The 16,010-nt window shown below is 34.2% G+C and overlaps 1 long non-coding RNA gene across 1 annotated transcript; it reads left to right on the top strand.

Annotated features, from left to right (window-relative positions):
* The first annotated feature begins 8,339 nt into the window (after positions 1-8,339).
* Positions 8,340-16,010, top strand: LOC149413886 (uncharacterized). The gene is made up of 2 exons (XR_016304056.1): positions 8,340-8,525; positions 15,796-16,010. It is a non-coding gene; the product is annotated as an uncharacterized LOC149413886 (long non-coding RNA).

The following is a 16,010-nucleotide window of genomic DNA, read 5'->3' as shown; positions in this document are numbered from 1 at the left end:
ACACTTAAGTTTATTTCCACTAATTTGAAGGTACAAAGAATGTATAGTTTTAAAAACAATCCCGATGAATCAAAAAACGGTTCATATAAAACTGCTGCGCAACACACTGAGACAAAGGAAAGCACTCACACAAACGTCATGACTGCATTGGATTGACCACCTGCAAATGAATGCTGCCAGATTGCTAATTTATTTAAACAATAATTATTAAATTTTATTTAAAATATCGCAATTTTTTTAAAAAATCGACAATAAATTACAACTATAATTTAAAAAAAATATTCTTAACCCCACGCTTTTTCGTAATTGATTAATTAATTCAGAATTTAAACGTTGCTTGAAATGACTAGCCGTATTTGGTGACCAGATCTGAATATCCAGGTTCAGAATTTAAACGTTGCTTGAAATGACTAGCCGTATTTGGTGACCAGATCTGAATATCCAGGTTTAGAATTTAAACGTTGCTTGAAATGACTAGCCGTATTTGGTGACCAGATCTGAATATCCAGGTTCAGAATTTAAACGTTGCTTGAAATGACTAGCCGTATTTGGTGACCAGATCTGAATATCCAGGTTTAGAATTTAAACGTTGCTTGAAATGACTAGCCGTATTTGGTGACCAGATCTGAATATCCAGGTTCAGAATTTAAACGTTGCTTGAAATGACTAGCCGTATTTGGTGACCAGATCTGAATATCCAGGTTTAGAATTTAAACGTTACTTGAAATGACTAGCCGTATTTGGTGACCAGATCTGAATATCCAGGTTCAGAATTTAAACGTTGCTTGAAATGACTAGCCGTATTTGGTGACCAGATCTGAATATCCAGGTTTAGAATTTAAACGTTGCTTGAAATGACTAGCCGTATTTGGTGACCAGATCTGAATATCCAGGTACTTCCTCACCTTCCACTCCTTCCCTTAGCCATAAAACTTACCCCAATTCAACATAAAAATTGTTTAAATTATCGGATGTAATGAAATGCATAATAATTAGACCCCAAAATACTTAATTATTCAGGGAAATAAACCCCTGAGTCATCAGTTGGAAATACCAACGACATTAAGTGAAATTAACAATGCAATAATCCTATTATTGCATTGTTTAAAATTTCACTTAATTATTAGCATTAGCAAATAATATTGGGATTAGCAAATAATAATTTACGACAATTTACTCGGAAATCAATAAAGCCAGAATAATAAAAAAAGAAAGTTATCACTTACGTCGTCTGTAAGTGGCTTTACCAAAGTTTGATAATGCCGTCAGAAGGTGAAACAGCTGTCACGCGTAATAATAATTACAACTAGCAGAACTTGTTTATAAACACACTGTTTTTATAAATTTTTTAATAAGACTGTTAAAATAAAAAAAATCTCTAAATTGAAATGGAGTTCTACAAACTAAACTTAAAATCAAATAAATTTATTGCGAAGGTTCAAAGTACTGTACTGTAATATTATATTAAATAATTTTTACGTGTTTAATTATTGTTTAAAGTCAGATTAAAGCGATTAAAAAACCCACCTGGCAATTCTTATTCGAGTTTCGTTGTTTTTACGTATTGGCGCGCTTACAAGCATCAGTCGTCTCATTTTTAACCATTAATATTTAGTGTGTAGGAAAGAGAGAAGACGCTTTTCGACACACTTGTCGAAAAACTTGTTGAATGCCGACGGGCATACTCTTCTACAGATTTTATTAAATATTGATATGTAGGTAATATTGATGTGTAAATGAATGACATTGTGAGAATTTTACCAATAAATAATAAATGAAAATGCGGACATGTAGTTTATGTTAATTTTTTTATTGGAGCATTTGTTCGAAGTGACTACCATTATTTTCGATGCAAGCGTGTAGTCTTGTTATATTTTGATTATTTAAGTTTGCAGGATTTGCTTTAATTTCTGCAGCGGCTTCCATCACTCGTTCGAGCAGTTGCTCTCTTGAGGCTATTGGCTTAGCATACACTTTTTCCTTGAGAGCCCCCCACAGGTAGTAATCCAGGGGGGTCAGGTCGGGTGATCTTGGTGGCCAAGCAATGGCCGGACTTCCACGGCCTATCCAACGACCAGGAAACTCGACATCCAAGTAGTTCCGCACGGCAATCGAATAGTGTGGTGGGGCTCCATCGTGCTGGAACCACATTCTCCGTAGTAATTCGAGGTTCACATCTTCCAGAATCTCGCCCAGTTGCACTTGTAAGAACTCCAAATACATCGGTCCATTTAGTCTGGGAGGCAACTCGATTGGACCGAGTATTTGATTTCCCAGGATTCCTGCCCACATGTTGATGGAAAATCTGTCCTGGCTCGACGACTCCCGAACAAGCTTGGGGTTTTGTTCAGCCCAATGGTGCAAGTTGTGCACATTTAGCACTCCTGTTTTAGTGAACTGTGCTTCGTCGGTAAACAATATGTTTTTCATGAAGTCTGCATCTCTTATGACATTATGCAGCATTCTTCTGCAGTACACGACTCTGGAAAAGTGGTCATTCTCCATGAGGCCTTGGCAGCGCCTATAGTGAAAAGGTTTGAGCCCGTGCTTCTTCAGAACTCTCCATACCGCCATGTGTTCCCTGTGTCCTATCATCAGAGCGACCCGACGCACGGACAGCGTGGGGTCTTCGGTAATTAAGTTCAGGATTCTCTCCTCAACTGCCACAGGAACGATGTTGTGTCCTCCGCCGGCGCCTTCAATCCGTCCGATGCCACAGTCACGCAATTGTTGATACATCTGAAACAAAACAACAAATAACAACTGCTTTTATTATTCAGCTCAGTAATAATGTCAAATAAACAATCGCGGGCTTTTTCACTCATTTTATTTTTAAAGAACACTTATTTTAGGCACATATCAGAAAACTTACGTTTTCTCTTCATTTATTTCATTTTTTTATAGTAAAATGTATAACAAAGTGTTTTAAATTATAATTTTCTTAACTAGGTACGGTTGATATCTTGGATTCACAGGGGTGAAATTGAATTCAAGTAATTTAAATAATCCCATGGTGAGAAAGGGAGTGAATTCAATTGCAGTGAATGATGCATTTATTAGAGATTAAAATTAATTAACTTTTTAAAACGCCGTTTAGTGACCACTGAACACAAATCACCTAAAGTACAATTTACATTTTTAAAGTTGGTGGCCCCTTGTTATGTTTTTAATGTTCCCAGTTTAAATTTCAAAAGCGCTTTTTGGCATTATCAATGAATGTAAATAGTTTCAATAAACAATTGATAGGGTACAAACCTGGACAAAGGTAGCATGGTGTGGGACGCGTCTTCCAGGAAACCTCATGCGATACTCCCTTACGGCTGCTCGTGAATTTCCATTGCAAAATCCATAAACAAAAACAATATCTGCTTGCTCGGCAGGTGGATAATTGAGGGGCATATTTCAACAGTAAAAACTTAGATAACAAAACAAAAACGAAACTAGAAACTTGATGACATGCGAACTCCCAAAACAGCACTGACCACTGATACGAGACGGGGTGGCGGGAACCACACGGGACTTGAGACAGAATATGTGTGAAAGAGATGACAGTAGCGCGGCGTTGCCAATTATTTTACCCCTATACTGTGGGCAGTAGCGGAGTGTGGAAATTTTATTTATTTTTTGTTTTTAAAAGAAAAAAAATGTTACCGGACAGCAAAGTGTACATAACATTTTTTACTCCAAATGTGCTAAGGAATAGCTGGTTAAAGTTTGTCGGGTTAGTGCCGATACACCCTGTATAAATTTTTTGATAGATTTAATACGCCTAAATTTTTAATGAGAGAACTAGGTATAATGCCAGTAGCCAAAATAACGAATGGTTATATTTTTATAGTTTGAGAATGCCAAATTCTTTTTATTTAATTTCCCAAATCTGTGTATATTCTTATTTTTTCATTAACAGATTTTTGAATATTACAGGAATTTGGAATAGCGACATCAATGATATAAATTATTTTTTTAATTTTGTCATGTAAAACTATATCGGGTCTATTATGACTAATCGTTCAGTCTGTTAGTATATTTTTATCATAATATATTTAAAAAAATCGTTTTCTAAAAATGAATTTGGTTCGTATTCATAATATGGTATTATATTACGGCAGTCAATCAAGTTATGTTTAATTACCGAACTTTGGTGAATTATTTTTAAAACTTGATTGTGCCTAAATGTATACTCGGACGGTGCTAATATAGAACATCCCGATATAATATGTTCTATAGTTTCCGCAAAAGCCAAACATTTTCTACACAAATCATCAATTTGATTTGTATCTTTGATTATATGGTTCCTATAATTTTTAGTATTAATGACTCTATCCTGAATGGCAAGCATAAATCCTTCCATTTCTGCGCTCAACTCTCCAATACTCAACCATTTGTTTGAAGAACATTTGTCAACATACGTTTGGTTGAGATAATTAAAGTGTTTTGCTTGTAAAATTTTATTTGACCAGGAATCTAATAATTCCTGGTTGGGATTGATAAAAATGTTGGCATTCTCATCGTATAAATTTAAAGGTGTAATATTTCTATCTGCCTTGCAAATTATTTTGTGCATTTCTGAGCTATGAGCTTTCCCATGGAAAAAAAGTTCTTAGCATTTCCACCTGATTATGTTTCAAAAAAGTTATTTTGACTATACCTCTACCATTATTTAATATACCATTATTTGTTAATTTTAAAATTGTAAAATCACTCTGTGACACCATTGATTTATAAAATTTCCTGAGTCAACGCGCGCTTGGCGCGAGTACATTTTGACACCCCTTGCAATCAATAATATATAGATGAATTTTATTTTTGTGTAGCGCCGTTTTCGGGAAAAATAATCGCAAGGGCGATGTGTTTGTGTGCGATTATTGCCCGGAGCGGACTGCTCCAATTGCGTCCTTACGACTGTCAATGTAATATATCATTGAATAATAGTGATAAAATATTAGAATTACAGTGACAAATTTTTCTACATGATACAGAACCAAAAGTTCCTTCATTAGAAGAATTTTTTTTACTATTTTCTGAAACATGTAGGTTCTTTATTTATTTTTTTAAATTAATTTAACATTATAACACTATTATTAAATTATAGTCGAAGAAGCGACCCGTTCTCACGAAGCCAACATCAACCGTGATCGGATTTTCGGCTTGTGTACGTCAAGTTTCTCACGTGTGCACCGGTGATTAATGCTGCTGGCTTCATAGAGCAGGCTCCAATCAAATATATGTAGAACAGACTCAGCCTACCTGCATTGCGTCTTCATGAATTCGAGATGGCAATTAGACGGACCTTCCTCATTTGCACAAAATCAAGTTTTGTTGGGCTCCAGCCCAGAGGTGGCTCTTAAATTCAATTGTTGGGCTTACTAGAGATTTGTATGGGCTTTAAACCGCAGTAACCAGTTGATTTGTTTTCATATTAATTAAATAATATGTACTTAATGCTTTAGAAATGAGATCTCTGAGGCGTATAAATGGTAAACCCATGTATGATTGTGTGAGAAATGTGGAAATCGGTGCAGATAATACGTGGATGACGGGTAAGATTAAGAAAGGGACGCTTAGATGGTTTGGGCATGTAGAGCGATTGAATGAAGGAACTTATGTAAGGAGAATATATGATGAAGATGTGAATGATGGAAGAAGTCCGGGACGCTCGAAAAAGACATGGTATGATCAAGTGAATCAGATGCTTAAGTCGGGCCATGTCAAGAGTCAGAATAATTTATTTATTTTTATTTAAGTACATAGAATAGGATGTATAAATGTTGTTGAAGCAATAAGTGTGTGCCAAGAAAGAGCTGTTTGATGGTCCGTCCTCTCTGCCTACCCCTGCGGGGAAACGTTGTGTTAAAATAAATACTATTTTAGAAACTAGATATAATTATCTTTGAAATATTTGCATTTGAAAAAACATTGATTTAAAAAAAAATTAATTATTTTAAAAATCAAACATTAAAATGTTAAACAAAAACTTACAAGGACATTTTGACACGGAACGTCCATAATTTTGAAATAATTTGATATTTATAAAACATATTCCTTTTGTGTAGGTAATAATTAATAAAACTGTCACTTCACTTTTTATACCATTTATAAAAAAAAATACAAATAATTTTTTAACTTTCAATGAAAAAATGCCGAAATTCGTAATGATGCAATTTGACAATTTTTTTAAATTTTATCCATGTAATAATGTATAAATATTTGATACAAACTGTGAAGAATAATTATTTATTTTTCCAACAACGAACATATCACATATCTACGCATAATAGAAAAAATATAAAAATACTTTATAATTTATTGACGCCCCGGTCAGATTTGTCCTCAATGATATATAACACCCATAGTGGACTAGATCGCCAATCACCCTACCTCCCGTATAGCAGCGCCCGTAGTGATTTGAAGAGCCGATCCGCCATCTTGTAAAGGTCAGCCGTGATTTGCCTGCTTGTGTACAATGGAGAAATGGTTTATCAAGTTTAATTAAATATTTAGGATTGGAGACCTGTTGTTAAGCGGACCACCATGTTGCCGGCAAAGCTGGACCAGATGTAGCCGCAAACATCGGTGTCGGTCAAGAAGCGCCTAGTGCCTAGGTGCTGGCCGCAAAGCCGCCTTTGATTTTATTCAAAGGATTTCAATTGTCTGCTATGAACAAGTCTTTATGAAGCAAATGTAGGTCTATGTGCAAATTCACCTCTTTTAATATAATCAGGTTCCAATTGCTTAGGTAATATTGCCCACATTTTTTTATCTACATTGATATGTTTATATTTATAAGATGTATATGTACTGTATAATGTTTTATTTACATTAATTTTAGGCAAAGACTGATATAGGCCTAACAGTATACCAAATGAAACCAAAAAAATAAACGAAATGAGTATATTTAAAACAAAAGTCAAAACATGGCTTAGAGATCAAAGTAACAATCAACTTACAAACATTATGAAGACAATGTAAAGACAATTCAAAACTAAAAACAAAAATTTAAGAAAAACTACAGGCCGCCTCAGAACAGGAAACCCTAGTGAGGAGGACTGTGAAAAAAATACAAAAAATATACTTATATTATACTTTAAACCTACATAATGTACAAATTTTGCTATTGATATTAATAAAAAAAAAAAAAAAAATATTTAATGTGAGCGGTAACTTATGTTTGCCTAAGAAAGTCACTCCCTATCAATTATTACAATACATCTGTAAATCCTGATTTATTTACGTTACCAGTCTTAAAACTGTAACTATATGACTATGACTAGGCCTATGTCTTATGTGACTATATACATTATTGCAGCATATTGTCTTATCCCACTGTAAACTTTCTAAGTACAACGTAAAAGCAGAAATCATTCAAAACAGTATTTTTTTTTTGGTAAACTAATGTTTAAGACAAGATTTTTTATGCATAGCACAAATGGTTACAATTATTATATAAGCTATAATTATTAGCCTGAAACACTCATCCACATTGAAAAATTTCCTGATAAAAGATACATGACGCCAACGCAACAAATAAAATAAAGTTGGTTGTTTTCAGGTGAAAAAATATAACAAGCAGTAATTGTTGAATGAAACACTAGTATACATTGAATTATTTCGCGGATAAGAGATAAGCCGCCATAGCTCAGTGGTCAGAGCTGTCGACCGGAAATCGAAAGGACACGTGTCCCGTTGGTGTCATGTATCTTTTATCAGGAAATTTTTCAATGTGGATGAATGGGTCAGGCTAATAATTATTGCTTATAAAATAATTGTTACCATTCAAAACAGTGTTTGTTATGCTTAGTTGTTGTTTTGTCAAATCCAGTCCTTTTTCTTTCACAATAACTTATTTTAATATATTTGGCAAAGGTTGAGTCCTAAAATGATGGTGCGGTATGTATTAAAACCATAATTAGAAAAGCCTTTTGTCACACATTCCGTGAGTCGGTTAATAATCCATTTATTAATTTACTAATAATTTACTCAATATTTAATTAGAAATATAGTATTCATTTCATAAAAAGATGTTTAAACAAATATGTTCAATGTACGATAGAATGCATGTATTTTGAATTCCCGCCGTGATCTGACTCTTACAAGATGGCTTCAAATTCCTACGGCAATGGCCGCCAGGTTGGCTATCTAGTCCACTATGGGTGTTATAATCATTGTTTGTCCTTCAGAGGCTATAATAGAATATGATGTTTTTGGCTAGTAATGTCCTTCCGAAGCCTGAAGGGTTAAGATAAATAATACGTATACTTTTACGAACAGGCTCAATTTTATAAATAATAAATACTTTTACGAACAGGCTAGATTTTATAAAGTGACAACTCCGGAAAGAAATGTCAAAAGCACACTTCTCCAATCTATACACACTTCACGTCAGTTACCAACAATATTTGTAGGTTATTTCATCACGTTTATTTGGATAATTAGTTAATAAACTAATAAATAACAGTTCTGAACGATGGTGGTCCAAGGAATCAAACTTAATTTATACGTAGGATCCAAAATCGGCACCTTTAAACGTAAGTCTTAACATCTTGTATTATGTATTGTGTTTTGTTGTGGATTAGTGATTTGTTTCCGCGGGAATGTTTTCGTGCAGATTGTTATGGATATTTACTGTATTTCGATGATTCGCGATGTAATTCAAGTATCAAAAGTTACCTCCCAGCTACACAACCTGTCAGGTAAAATCATAAATGTGAAAATACAAAATAATACGGTACACATAAAAAAACTCTTGTAGATCATTGACGTTACAATACACCCAGACTCTTTATTGCCTAACAAAATCAAGATAAAATGTGGCAAGTAAGAAACACTAGTAGGTATGTTTCAAGTAAATTCCTAAATGACACCCTCTCCCCTTTGCTCTGTGTAAGATATCTCAGTTATTTTCATTAGATTTGTAAGATATCTCGGTTATTTTCATTAAGATGTGTAAGATATCTCGGTTATTTTCATTGAGATGTGTAAGATATCTAAGATATCTAAGTTATTTTCATTAAGATGTGTAAGATATCTCGGTTATTTTCATTAAGGTGTGTAAGATCTAAGATATCTCAGTTATTTTCGCTAAGGTATGTAAGATTTTTATGTTTTTCTGTTTTTCTGTTTATTTATGCTTTTTTCTGTACGTAACATGAATTTTATGTGGAAACTTCACTGTTTAATGCAACATGTAAAATGTAATTATTCATATAAAATTGTAAAACTTTTTGTTCCCCCAATAGACATTCAGAGAATATGTGCATAGGAACGAAATAAACGACTGAGGGCGGCATTTGCGTTGAATCCTACATTCTATATCACGGGTGTGACTGAGATAACAAGAAGGCTTATTCGCTTACACTATAAGACAAACACAAAATACTCTCATCAGACGGTTTACTGCTATCAGTTTGTACACCATTCAAATGGCTTTAGACGTGTTTGGGGATCCCTCAATTGGGGATGCGACAGTCTCCTGGCTGCAGACGGTTAGGAGCGGGTTATGCAGACTCTCGGCTAACTGACGTTCTCTAACGGAGATGAAAACCTTCGGCAAACAATGGAAAGAATTGTATTTATTATATTAATGAAATAATTCATTCATACCAGTTGTTTCGATAGCTCTTGAAAACTTAGCGTCTTTGTCGGGTGCAAGTTGAACGATATACTGGAACGGGATAGGTATTTGAGGATGCCACCAGAATTAAGGAAAAGTCCTACCTTGTACTGGTATCTCCTTACAGCCTCCGCGGTAGCACCAAACTCTCACAGTATTTATCTTGTTCCGTCACTCGATATCGACCACGAAAGAAATGGGTATGACGCGAGACGCGTATCGGTATGTGGTAGCAATTGTACTAGCGCCGGTCAGACGAAATCCCTATCCCCCGATGGCAAGGTGGGAACAATAGGATGTAGGTCATATAATAATTATAATTTATTAGCGTTATGCCCGAACACCAGTGTTTACCGAGAAGTTTGGTGATTGAAAGCTTAGGACGGGTTGTTTCGCAGTATTTGAACAATTCATCAAATTTCAACGTTTATTTTCAAGTTCTGTGAAAGATTTTTTCAAGTTCTGTTTTTATTTCAGTTTTGTCAAGCAACTAGCCTATAATGATATAATAACAGAGCTTGAATTGGTCTTTCACAGATCCCAAAAATGATATTCATGTTGAGGGATCAGTAGGATTTATAGGCCCTGTTAGGAGTTCTACCGAGCCGAACCCTCTGTTATGAAAATATCTGGAGTCGGTGAATTATTTTTCCCATTTGATCTCTGGTGAGTTGACGTGTTGTTGTTCTTGTATTGTTTTGTATTTATTTTACTTATATAATGCACTTACATAGTGTTGATTGACTAGCTGATCATTTGTGGAAAAGTGAGTGGAAGGGTTTAGTTTTTCCTTTGGGGAAGATTTAACCCGTACAACAAAATTGGAAGCATTAAAAAAAAAATCCTTCATTCTATCCAAATATACCGTAATTGTTGATTAACACATAAATTCTCTAGCGGTTGCTGTTGACTTGCTTACCAATGGACAATGGACAATATCAGTGGGAACATAACACGTCAATAGGTTTAATTGTTGGCAGATGAATCATCTCAATGCGTTAAAGATCGACGATTAATTTCATTAATTTAGGATATATATCCAGTTAACCCATAAACACCCTAATATTATAAAATTTCTTTCTTCTTCTGTCGCTAATTTTATTTTATTTTATTTATTTAACGCCCAGAGGGCTTTTACACGGTTGGTAGTATAATTTTAATTTGACAGATACTTTGAAACATAAAAAATAAGAATAAAATTACATTTGATAAAAGCTATGCAACAAGTCATACAAACACAAGAAACAAAAACAGAAAATTACAGCTATTTGTAGGTTTACATGATGTGTTTAGGAGTATTGTTGAAATAAATGTTTTAAATGATCCACAAAACTTGCCAAGTTGGTATTGAATATGTCAACATCACCCAAGTAATGATTTCCCATGGTGTGAAGTCGTTGTATCGGAGAGTGGACAATGTAGTTACGCTTATGTGTGCTTCTGTAGAATATTGTATTTTGTCGTGTTGTTACTGTGGGTGTATGTATGTTTATAAGTTGCACGAGTTCGCAACAGTCCAATTTAGAGTCAAGTATTTTGAATAAGAACGTTAAATCGTTTATTTTATGTCTATCTTCTAATGTATGTATTTTTAGAGTATTTAATAAGAAATTGTATTTTAAGTCTTCGACAGGGATATTTAATTTAAAATTTATAAAACGTAGAAATTTATTCTCTGTGAATTTTGTAAGATGGAAACCAAACTACTGAGTTATATTCAATTAGACTTCTTACTAGAGATACGTATAATAGTTTAATGGCTTGTAAAGAATTAAAGTTTTTAGTTGTTCTTAATACGAAGCCTAGTGTTTTCATACCTTTGTTCACAATTTGATGGATATGATTGGTGAATATTGTAAAGTCATTGTCATAGATCATTTTCCCCTCGTTCTTTTTACCGTTTGTGGCATAAACATTTTCCCTGTATAGTATCTAACAACAAACAAACTGTTTTATCTCAAGGTGTGAGCTTGGAGAATGTGCCGGTTTTACAGTTTTACTTCATTACTATTATGTACATTTATTAGAACACTAGTGGACTGCTCTTGTCTTTCTCTGACTTCTATTGTATACCACAATTCACTATTGTATACCACAATGTTAATGTTAAAAAATTACATTACATGGACTTTAATTCCACTCTGTATCTCAATTCAGTGCAGAGATATTATGTCAAGTATTCCTCGGGCGTCCCCAAATTCTTCTACAATACCACTGTCTAAACACTCGTGGCACTAATAAGAACAAACTTGTAAATTTGCAGCGATATCGGACTCATACTTCTCGAGCTTTTTAATATACAGGGTGTCCGGAAACTCGTAGTACAAGCGGGAAACTGGTGAATCTACATCACATTTGGAGTCGATTTTGTAGTATATTTTTTTTTTATTTGTGCTTTCGTTATCGAGTAAATCGAGTTTGAAGTTGATTTTTTTTTTTTAAATTTTTTTTTTTTTTTAATCAAATTCTTATAAATTATTACTGAAGATCAAAGTACCCAACTAATTAAAACTATTTGAAAGTAAAACAAATGAAGAAACTCGGATTTGAAGCATTATTTTGAAATCACCCTTCATTTAACCCGGTGTAATCATAAAATATTTCTGCTCTGCAGGGTTAAAACATCTGTTATTCAACCCTAAACACCAGAAAAAACTTTAACCCTAAAATAGCCAAAAAATATTTTTTTTTGGTTTTTTTTTTTTTTTTTTGAAAATGCTCAAATCAAAAAACTTTATGTTTTTTTGGGTTCCCCTTGTGGTGTAGATTCTCCAGTTTCCCGCTTGTACTACGAGTTTCCGGACACCGTGTATATATAATTCTGTACAACATTATTTTGATGTATCTTATAAGGTTTAGCCAGCATTAGCAATGTAAGCGCACGAAAAAATATTTTTTACGACTTGATTACAAAACATCGACTTCTCTACTTTCTATAAATGTAATATGCATGTATTATATATATAAAACTTCCGACAGAAATTCTTTAAATGATAGTGAAAAGCTTATCAAAATCCGTTGCGTAGTTTAGAAGAACTAAGCGCACAAACAGACAGATGCGGATATCGACTTTATTTTATACTACGGAGTTTTCCAATAAGAGGTGTTATTTTGATATTCAATCGTAAAAGATCAATGGTTTCGTTGCTTGTGTGGCACGTAGCGCCGTCTTGTTGAAAGTAAACATTGTCCAAATTAATACCATCCAATTCCGGCCATAAAAATCATTAATTATCTCTCGATAGCGCAATCCATTCACCGTAACTGTTGCTCCAGCCTCATTTTCTAAAAAGTAAGGTCCAATGACTACGCCGGACCATAAACCGCACCAAACAGTCACACGTTGAGGAAAGAGAGGCTTTTCAACAATAACTCTTGGGTTTTCCGAGCCCCAGATGCGACAATTTTGCTTGTTGACGAAGCCACCGAGGTGGAAATGGGCCTCATCACTCGAGATGATTTGCATTTGATTCACTCAAGTGAATTTTAATAATTTCATTGCTTTGTTAAAGCGTGTATCGTTCCATTTTTATTAATGGCGTAGTTTCTACTTGTCAAATGTTAAAAAAATGACAGCTTCAAAAGTAACATCTACCGAAATAGCGGGCTATTCAAAATAACACCTCTTATTGGAAAACCATGTATTTAGAAAAGATTAGTGGCAAAATTTGATTTGATATTTATTATATTAGTATTGTTATTGTTCAATTTTAGGACTAAAGAAAAACTTATTTTTATTCAATATTTACCTCATATAGCAATCTCTTTGTCGTCATTTTGAACGTTTTTCCTACATAGTGACACTTGCGAAAGTTGCGTTTCAATCTATATATGCATAAATTATTAAATGAACCCAAACTAAGAACCAAATAGTGTATTTTGTGCATGTAAAAAGTTGTTTCTTTATCCCCTCAGTACTATCATAGATTTTGTTCATTTTGCAATGTTTTCTGTGTATTTCAAATATGCTATACACACCTTATTTATTAATTTTCCATAAAAACAAATTCTGTTTTAGAAACTGGATTAAATTGTCTTTCCGGTGTACACTTTTAAAATAAAAATTACTATTTCTAAATAATAAAATTTTAATATCAAACGTGAAAAATGTCGTCAAAAATGCAAACCACATTTATACTTAAATTTTTACTCCAATTATTTATTTCACGTCTATTAAGGCTTTTACATACATATATGTATATACAAAATATTTACGAAACTATTTAACTTGATCTACACAGCATGTAGGCACAAAACATAAAAAATCCAAAATATTTTTTTCTGTTTCAGTTGACAAAATTATTATATGTTAGTCAAATCAAATTAAATACCTTTATTAAAATATTCCACTACTTGATGAAAAAAACTTCAATAGGGTATGCTTATATATTGAAATTGATGTACTAAATATATCAACAACATCGTAGTGTTTGTTTCCTAGCTGTTGAATCCATCGCATAGGAGTGTGATATTGGGACGTTGATATAGAATTGCTACAATAATATGGTAGGTACTGTCTTGTAACCGACCTGCTTGGAGTATGAAAAGAGATTACATATAATAAATCAGGGGTATCAAACATTGAATTATTGATTTTATACAAACAGGTTAAATCGGAAATAATTATAGAAAAATTGAGAGATTTCGATATTTCAAAAATACATTTGTTTAGTTTGAAGAATTTAAAAGAAAACTTCCAATTCACTTTTATCTCGTTCATATAAAAAGAAATAATTTTTAAATTTAAGGCGATGCACTACGTAGTAATGCAAAATCATGTGTTTTTAGTTTGAAAATTTGGTCGCCTAGAAATGTTTCAGATGCTTTAATTAAATACTGCGAGTAGAATACATCTTCTTGGCCTTTGAAATAATCAAGTATTTTTTAGATAAGTCTTTTTATAAGCCCAGAAAAAAATAATGTATAAGGCCTATGAAAACTATTTTAAAGTTCAAAATCTCCTGCTTACGAACCCATTTTCGTTTACGTTTTTATTTTGTAATGTTGCAAATTAAGTTATTTATAAAATGATCGGAACCAATTAAATATTTATGCCTGAACATCCACAAAATAAAATAAAATGCACTTTTTGGCCATGTTTTTTTCTTGCATAAATCAAAACAGGTGGATGGTGTTAAGGGGGAATTTAAACCTTATCGCCATCTACGTAAGGGTTGTTATTGATAGCGGCTCGATTTAAAATATTACACGACGTAGTGCATCGCCTTAAACTGATTGTTACGATCGCGACGCGAAATATGAATTATTCATTTTGGCTCTTTTTAGAATTTTGTTAATGGCATCCAGTATAAATATTTGAGGCGAACGGGAAAGAATTATTATTTGTCTTTCTAACGTCCAAAAAATTACGTAATTCCGCATGATAGAAAAAAAGATAAAAATTATTTTGTGAAATATGGACCCCCGGTCATATATGACCCACGGACGCTGGTTATTTACCCAAATTGGTTATTTATAATGTTGCTGACTTTGAAGTTGAAAAGGAATCTTGGAATAAATTGGTAAAAAAATGGGAGATATTGAAAGAAGGGTAAATGCAGGTAACTCCATTAATAGAGGACTGAACGCAGTTGGCGCTAACTAAACAAAGTCCAAAGAAGCAAAGTTAGCAGTCCACAATGGAGTGTGGTGCCTACCCTGATGTATGGAAGTGAGGCATGGAACTGGCAAAGAAAGGATGAAAGTAGATTGAATGCTGTTGAAATGAAATCCCTGAGGCGTATGTGTGGTAAAACCATGTATGATCGTGTGACGAATGTGGAGAACCGCAAAGAGTGCAAGGCTGATGTAAGCGTAATGAGTAAGATTAAGAAAGGGATGCTTAGATGGTTTGGGCATGTAGAGCGAATGAGCGACGAAAGGAGTGTAAGGAGGATATACGATGCAAATGTGAATGGTAGCAGAAGTCGGGGACGCCAAAAGAAGACATGGCACGTTCAAGAGAATCAGATACTCGAGTGGGGCCATGTCAAGAGTAAGAATAGTAGAAGAGTATGTATGAATGTGAATGAGGCAAGGGGTGTGTGGTGTGACCGAGTTGTTTGGCAGTCCATCGTCTCTGCCTACCCCTGCAGAGAAACGGCGCGATGGTTAGTTAGTAATCCCGTTTCGGGATTTCCCCATAGTTATAATTCCCATTTTGAATACATTGTATTTGTTTCCAGATGTCCGCTACGACCAGAACTCCAAGAAGAAGCGCAAAGACACCTCCCGCCACCTGCGAGACGTCAAGTCTCTGCAGAAGGGCGAGGGCATCACCTGCCTGGCCTTCCGAGACCCCGAGCAGACGGAGGTGGTGCTGGCCAGGGACAACCGAACCCTCGAGGTCTACAGTCTGCTCACCGACCAGTTGACCTACAAGGTAAACTCTTCACTTTAA

The sequence above is a fragment of the Hesperophylax consimilis genome, chromosome 20, assembly GCF_061612785.1.
Source record: "Hesperophylax consimilis isolate HC1 chromosome 20, BYU_Hcon_1.0, whole genome shotgun sequence".
NCBI classification, from domain to species: domain Eukaryota; kingdom Metazoa; phylum Arthropoda; class Insecta; order Trichoptera; family Limnephilidae; genus Hesperophylax; species Hesperophylax consimilis.
The sequence above is the reverse complement of the archived record's forward strand: the minus strand, read 5'-3'. Positions and strand labels throughout refer to the sequence as shown.